Here is a 24890-nt window from a genome sequence, read left to right as displayed (position 1 = left end):
GATGTGTTGATAAAAATTCACGTTGGTCTACATCAGAAAGAGCAAGTTTTACTTTTTGTAAATACATTTTAAAAGTCAACTAAAATGATTGAAAGTTTCCCATCTCCAGAATACTTTAGCTCAATGAGAAAAGTCTTTAAAAACAAGGTTTTCGGCTTAAGTTTAAAAAACAATCATATAATAACATATCAGTCTGTTGCTAAAGAAAAACTCTTTCTTCTGAAGACATTTTCAGTACTTTCCTAACTTCTTTGTGGTTGAATTGTTGACTCTCTGGGCTCCAAATACCAGACAGTAGATCCTCAATGCAGCCTCCTGGGTCTCTTACGTTGGGACCAAACTATTAAAACAGAACTTTCAGGGTGAAGGGATTCTCAGGTTATGGCATCTCATGCATTTAGTGAATTAGCCATTTTTAATATAGAAGTTCCTAAATTATTAACAGTTCCCAAAGTGATATTTGATGGCAAAAGTAATATCTTTGTGAAGTATTAAGTGATTTTTGTGAAAAAGTAGAATAAGCTGACAGAGAGTAATAATTACACTGTCAAAGAATACAAGATTCCATTTTCTCAAAGCCAGCTATATTGCCTAGTTTCAGTTGCATGGGCTGTCATCAAGAGGGTAAGATTTATTTCTCCTCTAATTGAGCCATGGCAGCTAGTTTTATGCAAGAGATATCCATAGTGCCCACTATTCCAGAAGGGTGCAAAATCCATGGCATTGCTGATGTAGGAGATTCACAATTAAGATAATGGTTTGTGTGCCAATGGGACTAGGGAATAAAACCTTTCCAGAGCTCTGAGATGCTGTTCAGATGTTTTAAAATATAAAACAACTGGTGATTTATTTATCAGCTGGAAGATGAAAAGTATTCTCCTTCCACAATAGTTTGTTCCAAACTGTAAGCTCAAAGGACTGCCCACCAGAAAGAAGATTTTGACCTCTTTTGTGCAATTCTTGTGGTTTGTGTTTCTATGCATTAGGAATGGAGGATGTATTATTAACCCATTATGGTTGTATTAAGGCCTGTGTGTGGCCTATTCTCATAACCTTGGAAATTTCACACATAAATCATTAGAGAGGTATAATGATCTAGTGCTTAGAACCAGGGAGCATAGTCAATAGTTACACTGCTCTTTCGATCTGTTACTTGTGTCACTGGAAGGCAGTCTGGCTGGTCTGCCTTTATAATAACACCACCAATGCTCATTTTTCTTCAATATTGTTTATTGATAGGAAACCTGTAGGGATACCTTGTTTAACTCAGGGAACACACAGAAGCATATGGTATGTCTCAGTCTTAAGGATGCTTCAGAATAGCAGTGGAGAATTAATATTTGTGTTTATGAAAAACTGGAGGACAAAACCCCCCACAATATTATCAACTGTCAAGTGCTGAAGTGAAAATAATTAGATGTGTCAGTGGGTGGCACAGTAGAGCTTAGTTACTCAGAGTGCAGTTTTTAGCATCAGCTTTCCTAGGTCTGAATCTGACTTCTACCACTAACTAGTTGTGTGGCTCTAAGTCAGCTAGTTAAGCTACTGTTTTGTCATCTGCAAAATTAGGATTATATTACCTGCCTCATAAGCTGCGTATAAATGAAATGCAATTCTCCATGGAAAGCCATCAGCACAGTGCCTGACATTGCTCTATGACTGTGGATGACTTCTTATTGCAAATCCTATCACTTACGGGAACTTTGTCACTTGACTCATGTGTTGCATGAACAGTACTTCAGTGAACTTCTAAATCAGTTTCACCTATTACCCTTGGCAACACTCTGACCATGATTTCAAAATGTGCTTCTTTCTCATGCTCCTCTCTTTCCATCTTAAATGCTGGTGTTCTCTAGAGACCATTGTGGATTCTCTTTACTTCTCATCTACTTAAGTCTCCCTGAGTGGCCTCATTTACAATGATTCTATAAAGATAAGGCTAGAGATAGGATCTTTGGAATCAATTTTTATTCATATAGTTCACTTGGAAGTCCATATTTTCAGCCCAGAGCTTTCTCCCTAGAGACTAGTATACTCAACTACCTACTGGCCCCTTCACCTAGAACTTTTTCAGTTATTTCCAAGTCAGTCTGTTTCAATAGCTCATCCCTTTCTTACAATAAGTTGAGTTGTCTTCTAGCTCATTTTCCCATTATGTGCTATTTCAACTGACCAAGTGATCCAAGTCATTTAACTAAGGATCATATTCTATCTTTGCTCATTTTCTTCCACATCAAATCAGTCACAGAGGATAGCTGATACTATCTTCAAACTGATTTTTATTTTATTTAAAAGATTTATTTATTTATTTGGTGGGGGAGGGGTACAAGAAGAGAGAGAGACTCTCAAGCAGCCTCCCCACTGAGCATGAGCCCAAAGTGGACCTTGATCTCATGACTCTGAGATTGTGACCTTGGCTGAAACCAGGAGTTGGATACTCAACCAGACTGTGCTATCCAGACACCACCCATCCTTCAGATTGATTTTAATCCACCTTCTTCCTGTTGAATCTCTTCTCACAGCTGCTACCAGGTCACATTCTCCTACCTCAGGCATCCTTCCAGCCACTCCCTGGCCTCCACACAAGTAATGTAGTGGAAGCACTCAGACAATTGCAACAGATATCTGAGTTTCTTCCCCCTAACATTGCCCCTCTACTTCCTTTTTCAGTAAAATAGTTGATTCAAAAATCTTTCTAAGATTCCTACTTAGAATATCTTAGAGAAGTCTTGCAGGTCTTTTAAAAAAGATTTTTTAAATTTATTCATGAGAGACACACACAGAGAGAGGCAGAAACATCAGCAGAGGGAGAAGCAGGCTCCCTGTGGGGAGCCTGATGCCAGACTTGATCCCAGGACTCCAGTATCATGACCTGAGCCAAAGGCAGATGCTCAACTACTGAGTCACCCAGGCATCCCGAGATGTCTTGTAGTTTTTATGAGGAAAAAAAACTCTTCATATTATGGGCCCTGGAATCCCATAACCTCCAAGGATGAGCAAATAGGTTTACTCTCTTTGTAGTTATAGTGTGTGACATGGAGTAGGTTCAAAATAAACATTTTGTTGATAGTGTTAGAGAATTAAAATTCGATTCCTGCCTCCCAAATCCCACAATAGGAATCCTTTACTCTAGCTATAGAAAAACAACTTGCAAGCCTCTTAAATTCCTTGCTGTGTTTTCTGCCCATGTTTTTGCATATGATACATCCACATTCACATTTATTCAATAAAGCTTTATTGAAGAGCCTACTATGTCTTAGGGACTTTGTGAACAAGACTGACACAAATTTTGTCCTTAGAAACACTACAATTTACTGGGAGATAATTAAACAGTTATTTAAAATATAAGGGTAATAGGATTATGTTTCCTACAGATTCAATTTAAAAAGAAAAACAATAACATCTTGAATATTCTAAAAATAGTGTACATTTATTACAGAAATGGCTATGAATTCAATAACATGATGTCTATATTTAGTAATTGACATATAAAGATGTTTGTGAAATATTGTTTGGTAATAAGATCAGGTTACTTAACATGGACTTCCCCACATCTGTTTCACCTTATTTACCACTATTTATTCATCTATCATCTATCTATCTATCATCTATCTATCTATCTATCTATCTATCTATCTATCATCTATTTATTTATTTTAGTTAACTTTGCTTCACTATCATCTTTGCATAAAAATGCTCCTGACTATCCCAGTTATCCTGGGGACTCTCATACCACACTAACATGGGACATTTATGAGGCATTTAGAATATTATTTTTGAATAATTTTAGATTTACAGAAGACTTATAAAAATAATAAAGAGACTATCTTGTATATTCATACCTTCAACAGTTATCAACTTCAATTACCCCAGTACATTTGCAAAAATAATGCTATATACTGAGTGATGAACGTTGTTGTTGTAAAAAGATATTGGAGTTCTCGGAATTATTTGTGTATCACAGAACCTACTCCCCATCTCACCCAGTGTAAAGCCTGTCTCAAATCAGGCACCTGTTGAGAATTTTAAGGGCTCCCTCACCACTTGGGTCAAGTTACTTAAGTTTTTCTTGACTTCAATTAAATATATTTCTATGACAAGTAGTGGTTGGGGTTGCTAGTTTCCAAGTCTATGCTTTCTTAACTGTACTCTACAAGGGGAAGAACCAAGGTCTGCTCAGTAAGTGAGCCTTATCTTAAGAAATAATTGCAAGGGAGCATCTCCCAGTCATTTTTGCCCCAGTCAAGGGCCTGGGCATTTACTTCTTTCATCCAACTCTCTAAGGATATTATTAATCACCAGACATTTTCAGGCTTTTCTTAAAGGTAACAAAAGCAAGTAAATTCGTCAATTGAGGATATTTGAAGGGTCAGTGGATCACATGACCTTGTGATTTTAAGCAAAGCTTTTGAGGAGTTTATACAGTATGTATATTTAATTAGTCCTTTGTTTCATTTGTATATAAATGTTTTAATCAAGTTATTAATTCTTATTTTTGACATTAATATGGAGGTTATCCTGGATTTAGACCTAAATAGGCTTCTGAACCAATCTTTTCCTATGGCCTCTATAAATCAGCTACATAAGCATTTATTTTATTTTTTTTAAAGATTTTATTTATTCATGAGAGAGAGAGAGAGAGGCAGAGACACAGGCGGAGGGAGAAACAGGCTCCATGCTGGGAGCCCGAGGTGGGACTCTATCCCGGGACTCCAGGATCACACCCTGGGCCAAAGGCAGGCACTAAACCGCTGAGCCACCCAGGAATCCCCCTTACATAAGCATTTAACAATATTGACCAAGCACCTGCTGTGTGAGCAGCCATGCACAGGTTCTGAGAGAAGTAATCTCAAGCTTAAAAGTTACTTGCCCTTGAGCACAGAGCTAAATGCTGGCAATCACCAGACTCTTGTGAGATTTGGTGTCTTAGTCTGTTGATCAGGAATTTAAAAATCCTCTCTCTACTTCCCAGTGTATTGATGTAAGAATTAAATGAACTAATCAATATTGATAATAACATTAATACTAATAACATAAAACATCTATATAGGATTTTTTATGTGCCAAGATTTCTTTCAAATGTATTCTGTAATATTAATTGATTTAATCAGAAAATACCTGTCAACTGTCAAATATTATAAAATTCAAAGTGTGGTTGTTACTCCTGAGCATGTGAATACATCAAGCAGAAGTTAACTCCTAGAGATAATGGAGGCCAAATAAGCTTGGAGAGATTACTCAGACCTCAGGTGCTAGATTTGGAACACAGAGCTCTGAGATCCTGGGTCACTGTGACACTGCCATCATCTCATTATCATTGTTGTCATTAGTGCCATCAGGATCATGGCTGCCACCATCACACTCTCCATTTCCTATTGCCTACCTCATGTTAGGTGCTTTGTTTCATTTCATCAGCACAAAAATCCTGGTAAATAGGTCTTATCATTCTTATTTTATGGATGATGTAGAGCAAATATGTTACTTATATGAAAGTTTAAAAATTACTAAGTGATAGGACAAAAATTTCCATCAGTACTTGGATGACTTTTCATCAAGTTTCTTTCTAGTACTTTTCATGGCCTTTTGTGCTGGGGAAAGGTGATAATTCTCACCACCTAATTGTAGCTCCAATAATAAGGGCACTAACCATTCTAACTTCCCTCAAGAAAGCTAAAGGATGCCCAAACTAGCAAAGCCTAATGGACATAAGGTAGTCTGTTTTTCTAAAAAAGAATGAAATTTGTCTTAATAAGGAGTAATTAGCTCTCCATGATAGACTTCATAGCATCTACATTTACACTATCATCATTACAATAGCCTTGCAATTATAAAATGCCTCTTCTTCCTTTCTCTCATTTGCTTTTCCCAAACAAGCAGAAATTCAGAATAAGATCTAGTCCTTAATTTTTCTGCCAGCTACTTCATATTTTTTGTCATATTCACATGAACTCTTCAAAGGTAAGAATAATATCTTCTTTTGTATTTTTATTCCAACAACATCCAGCATAGGACTGGGAATATATCAAATACTTCCATCAATCTATTTAATTTTATTAACATTGGGTGTAAGATAGCCCAGGTGGTTCAGCGGTTTAGCACCACCTTCAGCCCAGGGTGTGATCCTGGATAACCGGGATGGAGTCCCACGTCAGGTTTCCTGCATGGAATCTGCTTCTCCCTCTGCCTGTGTCTCTGCCTCTCTCTCTCTCTCTCTCTCTTTCTCTCTCTCTCATGGATAAATAAATAAAATCTTAAAAATATTGGGTGTAGCATCTGTTTCTCAAAGACATACAGGCATTTGAAACAGAGAATAAAAGGGTAATCCTGCCTTTGCCATGCATTTGTGTCCTTATTGAAAATACAACTTAGCGATTTAATTCTTCTCATTTGAACAAATAGGATTATGCTCCACAAACAATGATTATAACAGTAAAATTATAGACAAATTGCTCTTAACACAGTGCCTTACAAATAGCAGGTGCTCATATAAATATGATCCAATAATATTCAATTGTATCCAAATAAATAGGATTCCTTCCAGTGCAAGGAATACAAATATGTGTCAGCTGTCTTCTCTGGAGCAGACAGTAATAATCAATCATGTCATTTTTTCCTTAGTGAGTCCAACCAATCTTTGGAAATCTTGTCAACACAGAGCATCATACAACATCTACCGACTAATTGGATTTGATATGTAGGTCATGATCTTTATATTTTCCTTTGTCTAACTGGAGACACCAACAAGGAAACAGATAAATTCAAAACTGAAGAAAAGGAAAGAAGGTTAGAAGATAATACTTAATACATAATAAAAGAAAAGGAAGTAGGTTGAGAATTGCCTGCAAAGATCAATTTCAAGGCAAGCTCAGTGAAAAGAAAATGATCCTATATATACACAGGAGTAAAAGGTACAAGGAAACACAGAAAGAAAGCTATAGAATCAATCACAGGCCAGATGACAAAATATTTATAAGCTAAGCCAGTGAATGTTTTATAAACAGGAGGGTAGATTATAATTGCACTGTGGTAAAATTTCTGAGTCCACAATGTGGACAAGGGTTGATTTATGGCATGAATTGAACCCGAATGGTTTGTTCACAGCTTGAAGCAGAAGATAGGTAAGAGGAATTTAGGCCTCAACTAGATGATAGTGATTGTGGAACTGAGGAGAAGTTAAAGAGACTTGAGAAATTCTACAAGGCAAGAAAAGAATAGGTATCATGATTTGTTCGTTATGAGAGATAAGAGAGAGAGAGAGTGAATGCCCAGCCTTAAAGGCTTTAACTCCAAGAGCTATGATAGAAACCAATGAATAAGGGCAAAGAAAAAGACAACTGGGTCTTTGTAATGATGTTGAAGTAGAGAACCATTTGATAGCCAGTTGGGGAGGCCCAACAGCCATGTAGTATCGTTTGTCTGAAACTGAGAAAGAGGTTGGAACAAAATCTATACTATAGGATGTATCATAACATAGACTATAATTCAAGCAAAGAGTATAGATAAAATTATTCAAGATGAGGGCATGGGGAAAGAAGGAAAATAGCTGAATATTAAACCTTGAGTATACAGTATTTAAGGATATGGGGTGGAAGAGTATCCCTTGAAGGATTCTTAGAAGAAAAAAAAAAAACTATGAATCATGGGAGCCAGCCGTACAAAGAGGTTAACAAGGGAAGAGAAGAAAAACAAAACATTTTTCAAAGAAATCGATGGAGAATATTCAAAAGGTTATATATCACATAAAGAGGTAAAAGATACAAAATAGCAAATTTTAAAAAGAGAAGAAAAATTTGAAGAACTGAGACTACCTGATGTTAAAACTTACATGAGGCTATAATGTCATGTTGATGACACACAAATGAAACATTTCAACAGACTTGAGAGTCCAGAATAGACACAAATACAGTAAACTGATCTTTGATAAAGGAGCAAAGGCAAAATCATAGAGCAAATGAAGTCTTCAACAAAATGGTTCTGGAAAGAGGTGGATATACGACATGCAAAAAGATAAGAATCTGGACACAGACCTTATACTCCTCACAAAAATTAAAATGAATCAAAAAATATAAAATGCAATATTATTAAACTCCTAGGATATAATACAAACAAGAAAATCTAGATGATCTTGGGTACAGTGAGAACTTTTACATACAACACTGAGAGCATGATTCAGGAAAAAAATAATTGATAAGCCGGACTTCATTAAAATTAAAAACTTCTGCTCCATAAAAGAGATTAAAGAGAATGAGAAGACAAGCCATGGCATAGGAAAAAATATTTTCAAAAAGACATTTGACAAAGACTGATATCCTATGCAAAGAACCTTTAAAACTGAACAATAAGAAAACAAACAACTGGATTATAAAATAGCCAAAGATCTGAACTGACACTTAATCAAAGAAGATATAAGAAAAAAGCCAAAAAAGTCTATGAAAAGATGGTCCTCTGGACATATGTCATCGGGGAAATAAAACTAAAGCAAGGATATCTCTCATGGCATACCTATTAGAATGTTCAAAATCCAGAACAGTGACAACATCAAATGTTGGACAAGGGTGTACATCAATAGGAACTCTCATTCCATGGTTGGTGGGAATTCAAACTGGTCCAGCCATTTTGGAAGACAGTTTGGCAATTTCTTACAAAACTAAACATACTTTTATATGATTCAGCAATTATACTCATTGGTATTTTACTCAAAGGAGTGGAAAACTTGTGTCAGTACAAAAGCCTGCACTTGGATATTTATAGCAGCTTTATTCATAATTGCCCAAGTTTGGAAGCAACTGAGATGTCCTTCAGTAGGTGAATGGATACTGTGACACATTCAACAATAAAATATTTTTCAGCACCTCAAAGAAATGAGCTATCAAGCCACAAAAAGACATGGAGCAAACTTAAATGCATGTCAATAAGTAAAAGAAGCCAATCTAAAATGACTAAATACCTTATGATTCCAATCAAGTGGCATTCTGGAAAAGGTAAAACTATGGAGACAGTAAAAAGATCAGTGGATGCCAGGGGTTGGGGGTGAGGGAGGAGATGAATAAGCAGAGCACAGAGGCTTTTTAGGGCAATGAAAATACTCTGTATGATATTGTAATGATGGTTATAGGCATTATACATTCATCTAAACCCACAGAATATGTAACACTAAGAGTGAGCTATAAACTATGGACTTTGGGTTATCATGTGTCAATGTAGGTTCATCAATCTCTGGGAAATTTCTATACTTTTTGCTGTGAACCTAAAACTGCTGTAAAAAAACAGTCTTCAAGAAAAGTTATCTAGGTAGGTAGATGGTGAAAATTCAGTAATACTCTGACAGCTGGAAATAGGATAAGATAGGGAGGAGGATAAAGATAATTTAAACTGGTTGAGCAAAAGTGAAGGGGAAGTAGACAGTCTTTCTTCACAGCTTCTCAAGCAACTAATGGCTAGTCCCATTAAATCAATGATCCATTGGCAAATTAACTGATTGTAAACTAAACTGGAATCTTCCCACTGTAAATACTATGTTCAGTCCACCACCATGTGCAAGAATATCTCAAACTACAAATTTGGCCCAATTATCTACCATTAAAAAGTTCCAAAATCATATGCTACTGAAAAATGATAACCCACAATCAACATTTTCCAAAACTTTTCAGAGGTCCCCTAGTGAACAGCAGTTGCTTTGTACAAAGAACTGCTAATGTCATTCACGGGTCTGGAACTTGCTATTACTATTTTGAGGTTTCTATTTTGGATAGAAATGTCAATTATATCCAAGTGATTTTAAAAGGTAATTTAGAGGATTTTCTTTCCAAGCTAGCCTCTATTCCTCAAAACCTTTCAACATCACCTTTTTTCCTAAATTGTTTCAGTAATATAGAGCACTTACCTCTTAATAGGACTTTTAAAAATCATGATTATGTGATCAAAGTCTTCCATTAATAACTGGGCTTTTCTTCTTGGCTGCAGGGTGTATGTTCTCTTTCTGCTGCAAAGTAATGTTCCAAAAGTATGAGTATATGCATGGAAATTTGGCTTATAGAACCAGTGTTGGTTGCTGTAAAGCAACTTTGACAACTACTGGACCAGCTCTGACCCACTGATGGCTATTGCTTGTGCCACACAATGTTAGCCAGCACAATATTTCATGTTCTTTTTCAGAAGTTATGAGCATTTACATTCAGGACCCACAACTCTGGATTTCTCTCATCTCACAAAATTGGGCATCTAGTGATACTGAGTTCACATGCTTCCCTTGTAACAATCAGCAGGAGTCATAGATTCTCACCTTCACTATGTCCTCTCCACTTTGTCACTCTCCTCATCTCTCCCTATTTCCCCTCAATAATGAGTTTCAGCGCAAGTTGTCTTTTTGTTGCAATTGTACTCAATTTTCCAACAATGTTAATGGAAAAGTGAAATATTCATTGGTCACACACGTTTAGCAGACTCGGGTAAATTAAACGAGTGCAAGAGAATTACATGCTTCAATAAAAAAAGGAAGAAAGAGAGCAAAGAGAAAGAAAAAGCACATTAATCTGTGGAAGTGGAGACTATTATATATTTACTATGCAAATTGAGAGTAAATGTGTAAAGGAAAACAATTATGCCCAGCCTGCTTCATTTCTGTTTCTGTTTTAATCAGAAGCCAGTGAGGCGATGGAACCCACACAACTGCAGGAAGCCATTGTTGCCACCTCTGGGGTCCAGTGAAAAACAGGTAAGTGGTTGTACCTGTTAAAATGCGGAGGGCTTGGGAGGGCCACTCAAGAGCTGCAATTAGCCTTTGAGAAGGAACACTCTGAGGAGCACACTGGGCTTTTGCAGAAAAGAACACTGTCTGGGGTGCCTGTCTTTGAAAAGGCATAATGAGGCTTAACCTGCAAAGGCTGGACAATTGGCACACCGGGATGAACTGCTAGTGCTGGAATGTACCGCTTTTACGGGGGTGGTGAAATGTGATGCAGTGATAGAAAAAGAAAGGCAAAGTAGGAACAGAAGGAAAACAGGAACTGAAGTCAAAGAGGAAAAAGCAGCAAGACAGCAAGGAGCAGCTTCTCAGTCCCTGCTCCAGCCCCCGGTCTCCCTCCAGCGCTCTCTGGAGGCGGTTTCCAGTAGTTAGCTAAGCCAAAATGGGGTTTTCAGACACTAACATACAAAATAATATAAAGGAAGGTGTGTTAGACATTGAGAGTCAATAGCTTCATAGCTGATAGAACTACCGAACTGGTCGTTTAAAGACTAGAGCTTGTGACCTCTGCCTTAAGGAGAGTATGGAAGTTTTAGAAACCTTTAGATTTTATGTATTGTATTATGTTTTACAATGTTCTCTCACTTTTTTTTTTTTTTTAAATCAGTTGAGTATAGTTCAGCTCCACAGTTACAGAAGGCAGGAATGGCAGACATGATCACCTCAATTTCCCATATGAGGAAATGGGACTAGAAGGCCATTCATATGCCAACGTCATATATGTCACAAAGGCAGAATTGGAGCCAGGACATCCTGTCTACCAGCTCATTGGCTAATCACTGTTGCAGTGACTCCTACAAATCCACAGGTAACTGAATCCCTGTAACTAATGAAGTCCACAAAATCTACTGCCTTGGGATAAAGAACTCTGTTGTTTCACATGGCTCATTGTCTCAGGTCAGAGATGAAATCCATTTGTTTGCTGACTGATTTTATTAAGTTCCAAACAAGGAAAAAAAATTGCATCTCCAGTTGAAGGTATTGGATATTTGAGGGAAATTGAACTAAATGTTTCTTGAAACACCAATTTTATGTTTTTAAAACATAAAAACTCTGTTTGTTTGTTTGTTTTTTTTAACCCTGAAGGAACACAACTCAGCTTACCACCTTAAAGGAACCATGTCTTGGATCACACAATTTCTTCCAGTGCCAGTGAAAAGCATAGCTCTGAGATGCATGGGGATATTCTCCTAGCTTCAGTAAAGGGTGAATTCAGGTGAATTAGAAAAAAGAAAGAAAGAAAAAAAAAGACATTCTTTCCCTAAGAAACTTTATTGCCATCTGCCGGGAAATTGAAATAATAGCTACACAATCCAAGAGAACAACAAGGTGAAAGTCATCGTCTGGACTTGTGCAGTGTACAACTTGAACAACAGTAAGTGGTGACCTCTGTTTTCTCAGACACTAGTTTTATAGACCAATAAAAATGTTATACGGGGAAATGAGTGACTGATAGTTATATTTAACTAGTGTTTGCTTTGTTTTGATTGTTGTACTCGCCATATCCTTCAATAGACTAAAAGGTTTTATAGATTTCCAAACTGGAGGATGACTGAATTCCCCAGAGTCCTAGGCACAACAGAGGAGGAGGAGAATAAATCCTTTTCTTAAGAGACAAACTACAGGGAAAATGTTCTGTGAAACAGATCTGGAACAAAATTTATCTAAAGAAATAACATTCCTCATTTTTCCTATATTCACCATCATTTACTTCAGCTTTGCTAAAAAGGAGGAATCCAATTACATCCCACAGGATGATGTGTTAGTATCTGTTGGGGTGGGCAGGGTCCTTGCCTCTCACTTATTTCTCCACGATTCCCTGAGATTTTTCAGATTCCTTGATCCACACACACATGTGCATATACACATGTTCACAGACAAACATGCATATGGCAAATTTAGCATTTCTGAGTGAGTCTTTTTGTTTTATTTGCCAATTCCCTCCCTCTCTGTCTCTTCTGAAACAGCAATTTCCTAATCAGAGAAGAGATACTGAGGGGAATGTGACATCATTTGGATTATCTCCCTTAGGAAGGCATGGCTACTGAACTGAAATACTGGGAGTGGGGGCTCATCTGACTATTTCTTTTTCTCTTGAATGTTGAGTATTTGCCCCATATTACAGAGCTTACAGGACCAGATCCTTTTGCTCTTCTTTCCTCCTCCCAATGAAGTAAATCTCCCATTCCCAGTCTCCTCATTTCTGATCTGGCAGGTCAATTTAAATCAAGGTCTGAAGTAGGAAGCCATAAACAATTCTCCAATCCAGCTTTGCCAGTAATAAAATGAGGGCACTGTCAACCTAATCTTCGTGAGGTTCTTGTGTTTGATTGCTATCAATTTACTGGCAATGAGATGGTTGATTATAATATTAGCACACTAAAAATTCAAGATAATCTGTTGAGTTTTAACTTCATTATGATTATGAAATCCATTTTGTATCCTAGAAATGTTATGGACTTTCCAAGAAAGCCATTAGCTGCCTTATTACCAGAGGGATTACAAAAACAACCAGGTGAGTGCTTGCTAAGTATATTGGAGGGAAGTTTCAAACTTTGGGTGTTGACCTAGGTGACATTTAAAATTGTGTATAACCCTAGGGTCTATTTTTGTAGATAAATTCCACTAAATTTTTATCTCAAAAGAAGCTAAACAAATATTGATGAAAGCCAGGATGGTGTATTGCTCAAGATAATGAACTTGGAATCAGATAGTCTTGTGTTTAAGTTCCATTTCTACCATATTTTTTGATAGCTTGAAATTGCTTAATTTTTGAGTGTCAGGATCCTAGGCTATGAAATGGGAATAAAAATATTACTATATTAAAATATTTTGAGAATTAAATGTAATAATTAAAGATGTATAGCATAGTGCCTGCCACATTCTAAGCACTCAACAAATATTAGCTGTTATTATCATTAGTCATATTATTGAATGTAATTGAAAACAGAAGGGACAATAAACAATTTCCCCAGCAGAAAACTAACAAGCTAGCCAAACAGAAGAGGTTTTTGAAAGAGCAACAACAAAAATACAAATATTTTCTTGGCTTGGAACATGGAGATGAGGAGAACGATTGGCACCTCAGCATAATCTGTAGTATTCACCCATGTTTGTAACCTACATCCCTGCTCTGGGTCTTTCCTTCTGCCAATCTATAGCCACTATGCTCTAGGGCCATTCTCAACACATCAAATGGGAGTTATAAAACATGGACCTAAAAAAACTATCAACCATTAGTCATTCATTCCCTTAATACAATATTTATTGATATCTATGTTACAGTAGGCTTGGTTCTAGAGACCAGTTGGAAAGTAGTAGGCTTGTTCCCTGTCATGATGTAATTCAACTTGTAGTTGCAGTGGTGTTAGATGGGGAGATGATATCTGGGCAAATTTCTCTCTCACTCTCTTTCTCTTCTTTCTGAATTTAGCAATGGCAGGGACATCCTTTTGTAATGACCATGACTTTGCTGCTCCTCTCAACAATAAGAGTAGTCTCTTGCTCTATTCTTAGTCTAATTTGCCCATGTTACCTAATTTGACCAGTGAGATATTTAAAAAGGTTTCTCACACTGAGACATATAAACTGCTTGTCAGCGGGTCTTGCTATCTCTTGCTGCTACTGGGAGGCCCATCATGTATGTGTATAGAAGTCAGAATTTCACTGAATTCTTTGAACAGGAGTGTGTTGACTGAGAGGTGAAATGACGGAAACTTCTGAAAATATTTTGTCCTTATTGGGATGGTAGTTACACATATATGTGCATATGTGAAAATTCATATACCTTAAGTATTATATCCACTTGTGCATATTGTCCCTACTCCATATACACAAGTATGTTCATAAACACACACGTGTGTGTGTGTGTGTGTGTGTGTGTAACTAGAGGATTTGCCACAAGTTATAAGAAAAATTGGGTGAGTCCAACATCAACAGAAGTTCGAGATAGGAGTGGTCAACTCTGTCAATGTGTTCAAAAGACTGAGAGAAATGAAAACTGTTCAGGACCGACCAACTTGAAGGTTGTTGATATACTTGAGGGAAGCAGTATTCATGGAAACAGTTGGAGAGAAATCTCATTGTATAGTAGGTGTGTAGTAAATAGGAGGTTAAAAATTTGAGATGATATCATATTTATCATAGTGGGGATATTAATATGTGCTTGTATACAGATACTATTCAGGAGACAGGAAGAATTTGAGATAAAGAGAGTGGATAAATGAAGGAGGGGTGTTTTTCTTGAAACATGAGATTTAAGAGAACCTGCCTTTATTGTGTATTATTATTGATCTGCTCTATTAATTGGGGTTTAATACATGTCAGGTGTTAATCCTGTATTAGTCCCATCTATACCTTAATGTAGCACCTAGACCCACCCAACCCCTCTGTAACCCCTGAATGTAAACAAAGAGGCTTGTCATCAAGATCTCTTAGTTCTATGACACAGTTTCAAACTTGAGTTTTTCTTTTCATCTTTGTTACTGCGGGTAACATGCATTGCCAGTTTTCTCATAAACACCATGAAAGATTACAGACAGAAAATATGCTAAAAAGCACACCCTGCCCCTGGCCGGGAATCCAGATTTATCAGTAGAGTGGTTTTAGGGTAGATGTGTCTTTAAAATTCCCCAAAAAGGCCCTCGTGGCTCTTCAGGTTTCAATTTCTCTCTTTCATTCCCACAAACCAAGTACATTTCCTCATTCCCCTACAAAATTGTTTTGTCACTTTTAACATTAATGTAGAGAAGAAATCTGTGAAAGGCTGTTTGCTTCTCTTGATCTTATGGCCTGCCTCAGCTCAGGCATCCTTCAAGAGATAGAGGGGAGACAATGGGCTTTACTTTCTGGATTTGAAGGAAGATGAGGTGAGGGAATGGGGAAGGGCATTGGGCAAGATGCTTGGATCTTCCCATTTCAACTGTTTTCTCTAACCTAGATCAAAGAATATTAGACCTGAAGGGGCTTTGGGGATCATTTAAATCCATTCCCATTCATTTACAGATAAAGAAACAGAGTGGTGAGGTGATTTGCCTAAAATATCAGTTAATTATTGACAGAGAGGGTCTCCAACCTCCTCTTCTATGCCTGACTGTGTGTTTACTGGGAAAGTAGCTTTATGTAGCTGAGCTTTGATGACCTATAAGTGATGGTTCTCAAACCTGGGTGATCATCGGACTTAGCTATAAATCTTTTAAAAACCTAAATCTCACACCATAGCTTGTGATATTTGATTGTATGTTAGTGTCCCTGTCCTGAAATCTGTAATTAGACAGGAAAGAATTAATATAGCATGCCTGATCTTTGGATAGATTTGCGGGCACGCAGGCCTTTGTCTGGTGTCTGGGTACTCGGACCTTGTCAAGTGCTCTAAGTGATAAGAATACTTTGCCTGGCTGGCATGCCAATCACAATCACGTGATTTCCTTCCAGGAGTCTGAAGCTTGATAGTTATGGCCAGATGTGCCTATGTAATCAATTCCTAATAAAATTCTGGATTCTGAGTTTCCAATGGATATTCCTGGGCAGAAGAACAGTGCATGCATTTCTTTCTGCATTTCAAGGGTGGAGGGAGAATGTGCTCTGTGTGGGCTCTTGAGGGAGAGCAAAAGAAGTCCACACATGAATTTAGACCCTGGATACCGCTTGATATATCTTTTCCCCTTACTGACACAGTTGCATATTCTTGCTGTGATGTTGCAATGTATCTTGGCCATGAAAATTTTATGCTGAGTCTCTGGAATCCTTCTAGAGAAGTTCCATGCTTGTGGTGGTTATAGGGCTGCTGAAACAAATTTTTGTCTAAAGTGGTTCCATAAGTAATGACACATTGTTGACAAAGAAAGAGAAACATGTCTTCTTCTGTGTCTTATGAGCAGCCAGGTTTGGAAATTCCTAGAGAAGATGGGTTTGAAGGTCATGAGGAGATACCCTTTACTCCAGCTTTGTCTTTACATAACTTTCCTCAATAGTAAAAGCAACCAAGAACATATTCTCCGTTTGATACAGGCATTTCAGACTTAATAGCTTCAAAAGTAAAATCTGGATTTTTCATTCAAGGTCATCTATGATGTTCTTTCTCTTTCAGTATTTCTGATTACTAATTCTTAATTTTTTCAGACCCAAAACTCTAAAGTCACTCTTAATTCTCTTCTTTTTTTCATCCCACATTAAACTTTAATTCCTAGGGAGACTAATTTCACAATGTATCACAAAATGTGACCACTTCCTCATAACTCCAGCTCTGCCAGTCTGGATCCTGTTGTCCTCTCTCACCTGGACTATCATGGTGAGGTACTGTCATGTGGATTTTCCACCTACCATTGTCACTTCCTGAGGACCGAGATCACACACACTCCATGGTTAACCTATTTGCTCCATGGTGTCTCCTTAAATCAAAGGTCACAGAATATCACATCTCACCTCAACAGTCATCACTGGCTTCCTGTCTCAGAATAAAATCCCAAACTTGTATCACAGCCTGCAGGCCTCTATAATCTAGCCTCAACTATTGCTCTGATAAATCAATCGCATACCTCCCTTTACCATGCCCTCCCTTCCAACCGCATTCTCTTTCTTACAGTTTTCATGTCCTCTTACCCAAGTGTCTTTGTAATTGCTGTTCTCTTTGCCTAGAATGCTTTTTTTTCCCCCAAATATTGGCCTGGATCAGCCTCACATCTTGCAGATCTCAGCTCTTGTGATCATAACAGATAAACCTTTCCTGAGCATCCGAAGCAACACAGCTCCCTCCTATCTTGCTCTTACTAATTGCCTCACCTTATTTCCTTTTTCTTCACAGCACTTCTGGACCCCGGAAGTTGTATGTATACAATTGCTTATTTGAATACTGATTTCTTTTTCCTCTTGTTTCTGCTCCCGGCTCTATGTATCTAGGATAGTAACTGACTCAGAGGAGGTGGTGAACAATAGGATAAAGAAGAGAATGAGCTAAGATATAGAAGGTGAGGGGTGACTATCCAGTGAAAGGAGGTGGTCTAGGGAAGGCTTACTGAAGCCAACTCCAGTGTGAATGGGACCCTGGGGAAAGACACAGGAAACTGATTGTTTCAGACACCAGGGGACAAAGCAGTTAAGGCAGTAACATACTACAGGGACTGGACCGAAGTCAATCTCCCTTTGGTCCTTCCCTCTATCTCACTGGGTCATTCTTTACAGTCAAAGATTTTCTCAGTCCTCAATTTCAAGACTAACTGACACAGGGGATTGACACTGAGGACATGGGAACAGCTCTTCCTAGTTTTTGTTCATGCTATGGAGCCTTTGTTAAGTCAGCAAACCTTTCCTTTCCAGGGCTGTATCCCCTGACAGAGCTGGGTTTCAAGGCTGTTCCTCTGGGGTCCTGCAGAGCTACATGAATTGATGAGAAGAATGGCCTTGGACCTTCCAGAGAAAAACAGGAGAAGAAAGCCCATTTCTCTTTCTTTTCCTTTATTTTTTTAAAAATAGGACTCTGAATTCCAAATAAGCCAAGACTATAGAGAAACTTGAAAGTGATTAAAAAAAAAATCTTGGGCGCAGGACCCAAAAACTCCTCAAAGATTGAAACATTTGTTTGAAAGGGACAAAGTGCCATGCATTTTAAAAGCAGAATCACACAAAATAGATCTCTCACTCTCCTTCTCCCCCTCCTGCTGCTTAAGGGGATACTAGGACAAGTGACATTTCTATTACAGATAAAAATATATTTTTAACTATGTTTTGGAGATATTTGCCAGCTGGCCTATTATGGCTAGAAGGGAACTGCCATGAAGAATGAAACTCCACTCAGGTTATTTGGGCATTTGCAAGTTTTGCAAGAAAGACATATGTATAATTATGGAAAGGATATTTCGGACTAAGCTGGTGGGAGCAGGTACAAAAGTAGATGCGCTCAACATCACTTTTTTTTTTTTTTCCACTGTTGATTTGACAGAATTTAAACCAGATTGGAAATGTATTGAGATGCAGTTACATTCCAGGAATCTGAGGTGACAATAGCTTTCTTTTTTGGAGTTTTGTAAGTCAACACTCTGACCAATAACAAAACTCATTTACTACTTTATGTAAAGAAATCCCAGGCGGCTCAGTCAAGTCCTGAAAACCAATGTAACGTAGTTTAAAATGTGGGCTGAAATCAGACCACCTGAGATCGCAGTTCAACTGCACTGTCTTACCAGATGTGTACCTTTGAACCACTTACTTAGCCTCTCTTCTTTTGTTTTGTCGTATTTTGTGTTATTGCAATGATGAGATCAGACAATCCCTCTGGAGCTTGTAGAGTAGTTCTTGTCAAATAATGAAGCCCAATAAATGGGAACTATCATTATTATTTATCTAGGACACTAATTCAGTGCTAAGTTAATCACAATCCCAATAAATATTATTCTCCTTTTAAATTTATTACTCAACAAATATTTATCAAATTTTTAATATGTGCTGGGTACCAGCCTATATAACATAGCTGACACAAAATAAAAATGACCATTCCTTCTCTTAAAGGAACAGGCAACAGGGCAATACAGTAAGGTATGAATACATGTTAATGGCATCACAAGCCACTGTATTTATGAAAAGTGCCAAATAGGCTGTATAAACAATATATGCTTCAAATTGAATGGAGATAAAGATTGGTGTGAGCTATGGAGGTACCACTTATGGGAAACGATGTAACTTAGACCTTAAAGGAGAAATACATCTGGTCTGGATAAAAGGGAAAGAAAGTACATTGCACACCTAGGAGGGAACTGAGCAGGATATGGTGCTTGGAAAGGCAGGCTCTTGTCTCTGTACTAAGTTGTCATGGTCAGCGTCAATGCAAAACTGAGGAAAGTAGAATGAATTTGATATTTTAAACTCACAATCAGTACTGGGAACAAGGGTAGAAGACAGAGCTAGACTTCAACCTCTTGCATACTTCCTTTCCACACTAGCCTCTACATATCATCGCCTCCATTTGTAAATGAATCTTGACTTCATTCTCTCTCTTTGGTGGCACATGTTGTGTAAGTCAATGCCATGCACATTTATCTATTCCCTCCTCTGACTTCTCCATGAAGTAGGCATTGTTTCTTTATTCACCAGATAGATAAAGTGGTACTGAAATAGGCAAGTCAACAGCACAAGGTCATAATCTTTAGCTAACAGAATCAGGGCTTGAATCTAGAACAGCTCTGTTAGATGCCACGTATGACAAGTTTTTGCTACAGGACTTTCTGGCTATACCACAGAGGCCTTGTTGCCAGGGGCCTGCTACCCACATGCTGTCCCCTTGAGCCTTGGACTTCAGGGTACCCAGGGCATCCCAGTTTGGCATCTTCCTTTGGCTTTATCCCTGGGCCCCTAAATATCCTTTTCCCTTTTTTCTTAGTCAACCATGTGTTCCTTTGAAAACATATACAACACTGTCTGCTTGCCATTGGCAGAAAAGATGGTTATAGGATGGACCCTTCTAGAATGAATAGACATATAACACTCACTGGGAAGGGCAATGATGGAACTTTACCGAGAAGAGCTTTAGGATCTGACTCAGTGCATCCCCTCACTTGCTGAGTTCCCTCAAATATCTTCTTAAACACTTTGGACCTCAGTATCTTCATCTATGAAAAAGAGAACACTGCCTGCTGCAATGAGGATGCAATCAGATCATTCATATGGAAGAAATTTTAAATTATAAGCCATTAAACAAATGAAGAGCATTATTATTTGGCAGGCAGACTTGCTGTACAGAAGCAATCAGATTAACAGGAGCTGAGTTCACAAGAAAGGGAAATAGAATAGGCATCCCAAAATATGCCACTTTGGGACCCACTCTGGCATATTGATTATCTTGAATTAAAGTTGCTTAAGAAATAGCAAGCATAAGAAGGACACGGACCTTCCTTTGCCTTCCTAAAAGCAGAAAATAAATCTCTCAAGTGAAGATACCCTTCTTGTATTAGAAGGCAGGGAAACATTCTTATCATCAGAGATAGGGAATTTGGGATCGAGAAGACTATATAAACAAACGTTGTATTTCTTCACTAATTAGCTCCCACAAGCCAAACCCCTTTGTTTTGTCAGTTCCTCTTGAATTTATTATTTATTTGTCTATGAAGAATAAAAACTGACTACTTCGCTCACTTCTTTGAGTCTCATACTTTTGGGGCTTCCATACATATGAAATTAATTTTGTTTTTCTCTTGCTAATCTGTCTTCTGTCGAAGAACCTAGAAGGGAATAGGAGGAAAGTTTTCTCCTCTGTAATACCCTAGTGATGCCACTTACTGTTGAGTGGCTTTGTGAATGCCACGTAATCCCTGAGCTTCAGTATCTGAATCAGAAAAATGGGGATTTCAGATTCCTAACAGGGTTCCTGTGAAGATTAATTAGGGTGTTTGCTTAGAATTTAGTTGTTTATTAATCATTCTAATCTTTACCATAATTGATTATTGGTAGGAAATAAGGTATTTATAAAATACAAGTAAATATACACAGAAATTAGAGATGAGAGTGATTTGTTGAAAGGACTTCTGGTCCCTAAAGGACCTTATGAAGGCTCTAGAATAAAGGATTATGCTGTACTGGATGGTTATGCTCCATAGTCTGAGTTGGCTGAAAAAGGGTCAACTGCCTAGGATTTAAATTTCTCTTTAGTGATGGGGTTTTAAGAGACTTGGTAGGTGAAAGTTTATTCACTACTACCATTACTAATATTACTCTTCCCCCTCCTCCTAATTCTATTCCTACTCTTGTCTTGATAAGAACAGGAGTTAGGCAAGTCCATGCTCTTCCTCTTTCAGGAGAAGAGAGTAAGGTGGGTCTGTCTTCATCAACCTCAGCCCGTTGGTCCTTGGGAGAGCAGAGGCAGGAGTGTCTTGTGTGTAGGATGAGCTGGTCAGAGCAGTCATGTGGAACAAGGCCAACAACTTCCCTAATAACTGTGGCACCCACTTCCATATCTGTTGGCTGTACCCCAGACTTACTCAGTGGTTGTGGCCTGGAAGCCTGCTGGCCTGCAAAGGGATAGTCTTGTTGAAACTGAGATTCTAGAAATGATGATGGCAAGAACTAAGTCTTTCTAAGAGAAAGTAGCAGCATAATCAAGGTAAACAGGATACATTTATGGTTACACCAAGGGCTTGGGAACCCGTATACAAGGGTACAAACCTCAGCTCTGCTATTCAGGATCCTTACAGTTCTCTGCACATTATACATGCTCTCCCAGTCTCAGCGTCCTCATCTATTTGATGGGAATAATAATTCCAGCCTTCTGAGCTGCTGTGATTTAATGTGATTAAATAAGATAATGAATGCAATCAGAGGAGTGTTGTGATGGACACACACTAAATGTTCAAATATGAAAGCTATTTATTCAATGTTTTCCTCTTTGGGGAACATAGGCACAAATGCAAACTATATGTTAAGTTTCTGCCTGCTTGTGTCAAAATGAAGGCCTGATTTAGGGCTAATCTTGGACAGGGAAATTTGCTAGAAGCTTTGAGGAATAAAAAGGTGTTTACTCAGTAGCCTTGTCTTTAAACAGCTTCTAAGCCAGTAAAATGTAAGTAGGAAAAGAATGAGTTGCAAAAGGTCATATACATATGGGACCTAAGGAATAGTCAAAATAGCAAGTATTATAGGAATGGGGATGAGTAAATGGAATGAGCTGGGAAAACATTTCCCACAAAAGAATCATTTTTTAAAAAAATTTATTCTTTTGTTTTACAGTTAGTCTGTTGATTACTAATATTAGTGACACCCATATTGTCTTAAGAACTGTGCTAGAGGTCATGTTTGGTTGGGACTTGAAGGGTAAATAGGAAAGACATGAAGAGAAAGGGGCAACTGGGATTATTTCTCCCTGGATTTAGTTGACTAAGAGGAAAAAAAAGAATGCTATTCAAATTTTTTTTTTTTTTTTTTTTTTTGCTTTGGCTTTAACAACTTACTGATAAATACTTTAAGTGATTATTCTCTCACTAGTTCTTGGAAAGTAGTTCTCTATCCTAACAATATCTCAGATTCAGGACATTCTTACATGTATTGGGAGTATTATATTTACTTTAAAAATGAGCACTACATATAGTTCCTATCTTGACTGAAGTCATTACTATGCCTATTAGGAAAGGCTATCAGTCCCTGCCCGTTATAACTGGGTGTGCCAAACCTCAAGAACTATCCCCTGGCACTGAGCCATTTCTGTTGTTAGTCATGTAAGCAATTAAGTAGGACAAGACATCTGCAGCATGACTACAGTACAACTACTCACCCCCTGAAGCCTGGGGACTCTTCTATTTACTGCTTGCTATAAAATATACTGGGCCATTGGCCATGGTTTCTTCAACTGCAGTCCATAGAGTGTGTAACTGCCATATGGGCTTATCACATCGCTCAGTGGGCCTTGGGGACACACATTGGTAATTCCATGCTCACATTTCCTTCTCTATTCTGTTCAGTGACTAATACCTTGTCTTATTCTGATCCACTGAGTCTCAAGGTTTACTTTTTGCACCTGTGGAGTTATTGTAAACCAACCTGCTTGGTGGCCTAGCCATGTTCTTAAGGGTCTTGTTACTCCTTGCTCTATGAGATTAGGTTCCTCTGATATGATCCCTTCTATAGTTCAAGTTTTAAATTTAACATTTTTCCAATTCTTTCCTCTCTCTGGATCTTATGACATTATTGTGTGATCAGAATATCAAAATCTTACCACTCCAGTTTTATCCTATACTTTGCTTCTTCACATTTCTCCTAAGGTTATTCTCCCTAGCTGAGACCTTCTTCAGGTGATTACATGAGGGATTTAAAAAAAAAAAAAAAAAGAAAGAAAGTCTTGATTTAAATCCCAACAACACTACTTGCAGTTTCTTAATATATTAGTGCCTTTTTTTTTCCTTCCCAGTCAAATGGGTTTAGTAAGAGTACCTAACTTATAGGGTTTTATGAAGCTTATATGAATTAAAGCATGTAAAGCAGCAGTGTCCAGAAAATAGTAGGAGCTCTGTTAATGTTCACCATTATTTTTTTTAAAAATTATTTTCATCATGGACTCCAACTTTGTGAGTCTAGCTACCACACAGTTTTTATAACCTTATCACTCACGTACTTTAAAGCATATCTATGGTCTTGTCAGTAAAAAGGAAGGCAAACTCTTATATCTTTGGCCCTCCCAGACCTAAAGCCATCCTAATTCTGTCCTTTGAATACCCTCTAACTTCATGGAATATTTAGGTCCTAATACACATGTCCTTCTTCAAACATAATGCATCCTTTTGTTTCCTTTCAATGAACTTCTTCCTGGCTTTCTTTTTTTTAATAATAAATTTATTTTTTATCGGTGTTCAATTTGCCCACATACAGAATAACACCCAGTGTTCATCCCGTCAAGTGCCCCCCTCAGTGCCTGTCACCCATTCACCCTCACCCCACACCCTCCTCCCCTTCCACCACCCCTAGTTCGTTTCCCAGAGTTAGGAGTGTTCATGTTCTGTCTACCTTTCTGATATTTCCTACCCACTTCTTCTCTCTTCCCCTCTATTCCCTTTAAGTATTATTTATCTTCCCCAAATGAGTGAGCTTTCTTTTCTTTTTCTTTTTTTAAAATCTTCATCCATTTATTATTTTTTATTTTTTTTATTTTTTATAATAAATTTATTTTTTATTGGTGTTCAACTTGCTAACATACAGAATAACACCCAGTGCTCATCCCGTCAAGTGCCCCCCTCAGTGCCTGTCACCCATTCACTCCCACCCCCTGCCCTCCTCCCCTTCCACCACCCCTAGTTCGTTTCCCAGAGTTAGCAGTCTTTACGTTCTGTCTCCCTGTCTGATATTTCCTACGCATTTCTTCTCCCTTCCCTTCCATTCCCTTTCACTATTATTTACATTCCCCAAATGAATGAGAACATATAATGTTTGTCCTTCTCCGATTGACTTACTTCACTCAGCATAATACCTTCCAGTTCCATCCACCTTGAAGCAAATGATGGGTATTGGTCATTTCTAATGGCTGAGTAATATTCCATTGTATACATAAACCACATCTTCTTTATCCATTCATCTTTCAATGGACACTGAGGCTCCTTCCACAGTTTGGCTATTGTGGACATTGCTGCTAGAAACATCCAGGTGCAGGTGTCCCGGCATTTCACTGCATCTATATCTT

The 24890-nt window shown here is 37.9% G+C and overlaps 1 protein-coding gene and 1 long non-coding RNA gene across 11 annotated transcripts in view; one reads left to right on the top strand and one right to left on the bottom strand.

Moving 5' to 3' along the window:
* Positions 1-9882: 9882 nt before the first annotated feature.
* LOC144301134 (uncharacterized) overlaps positions 9883-24890 on the bottom strand; it is a 286282-nt gene continuing 271274 nt past the window's right edge. For all 5 annotated transcript variants that reach the window (XR_013367876.1, XR_013367887.1, XR_013367886.1 and 2 more), the window contains one exon: positions 9883-9982. The gene's annotated coding sequence lies outside the window, so the exon portion shown is untranslated. The remainder of the gene's footprint in view (positions 9983-24890) is intronic.
* Positions 11400-24890, top strand: part of LOC144301136 (uncharacterized) — an 87672-nt gene continuing 74181 nt past the window's right edge. For 5 of the 6 annotated variants that reach the window (XR_013367911.1, XR_013367907.1, XR_013367910.1 and 2 more), the window contains exons 1-3: positions 11563-11722; positions 11831-12119; positions 13192-13259. This is a non-coding gene — a long non-coding RNA (uncharacterized LOC144301136). The other variant, XR_013367909.1, reaches the window with a different exon arrangement.

This window comes from Canis aureus, chromosome 29 (genome assembly GCF_053574225.1).
Source record: "Canis aureus isolate CA01 chromosome 29, VMU_Caureus_v.1.0, whole genome shotgun sequence".
NCBI classification, from domain to species: Eukaryota; Metazoa; Chordata; class Mammalia; order Carnivora; family Canidae; genus Canis; species Canis aureus.
Note: the sequence above shows the minus strand (reverse complement) of the source record. Positions and strands in the feature narration are given on the sequence as shown.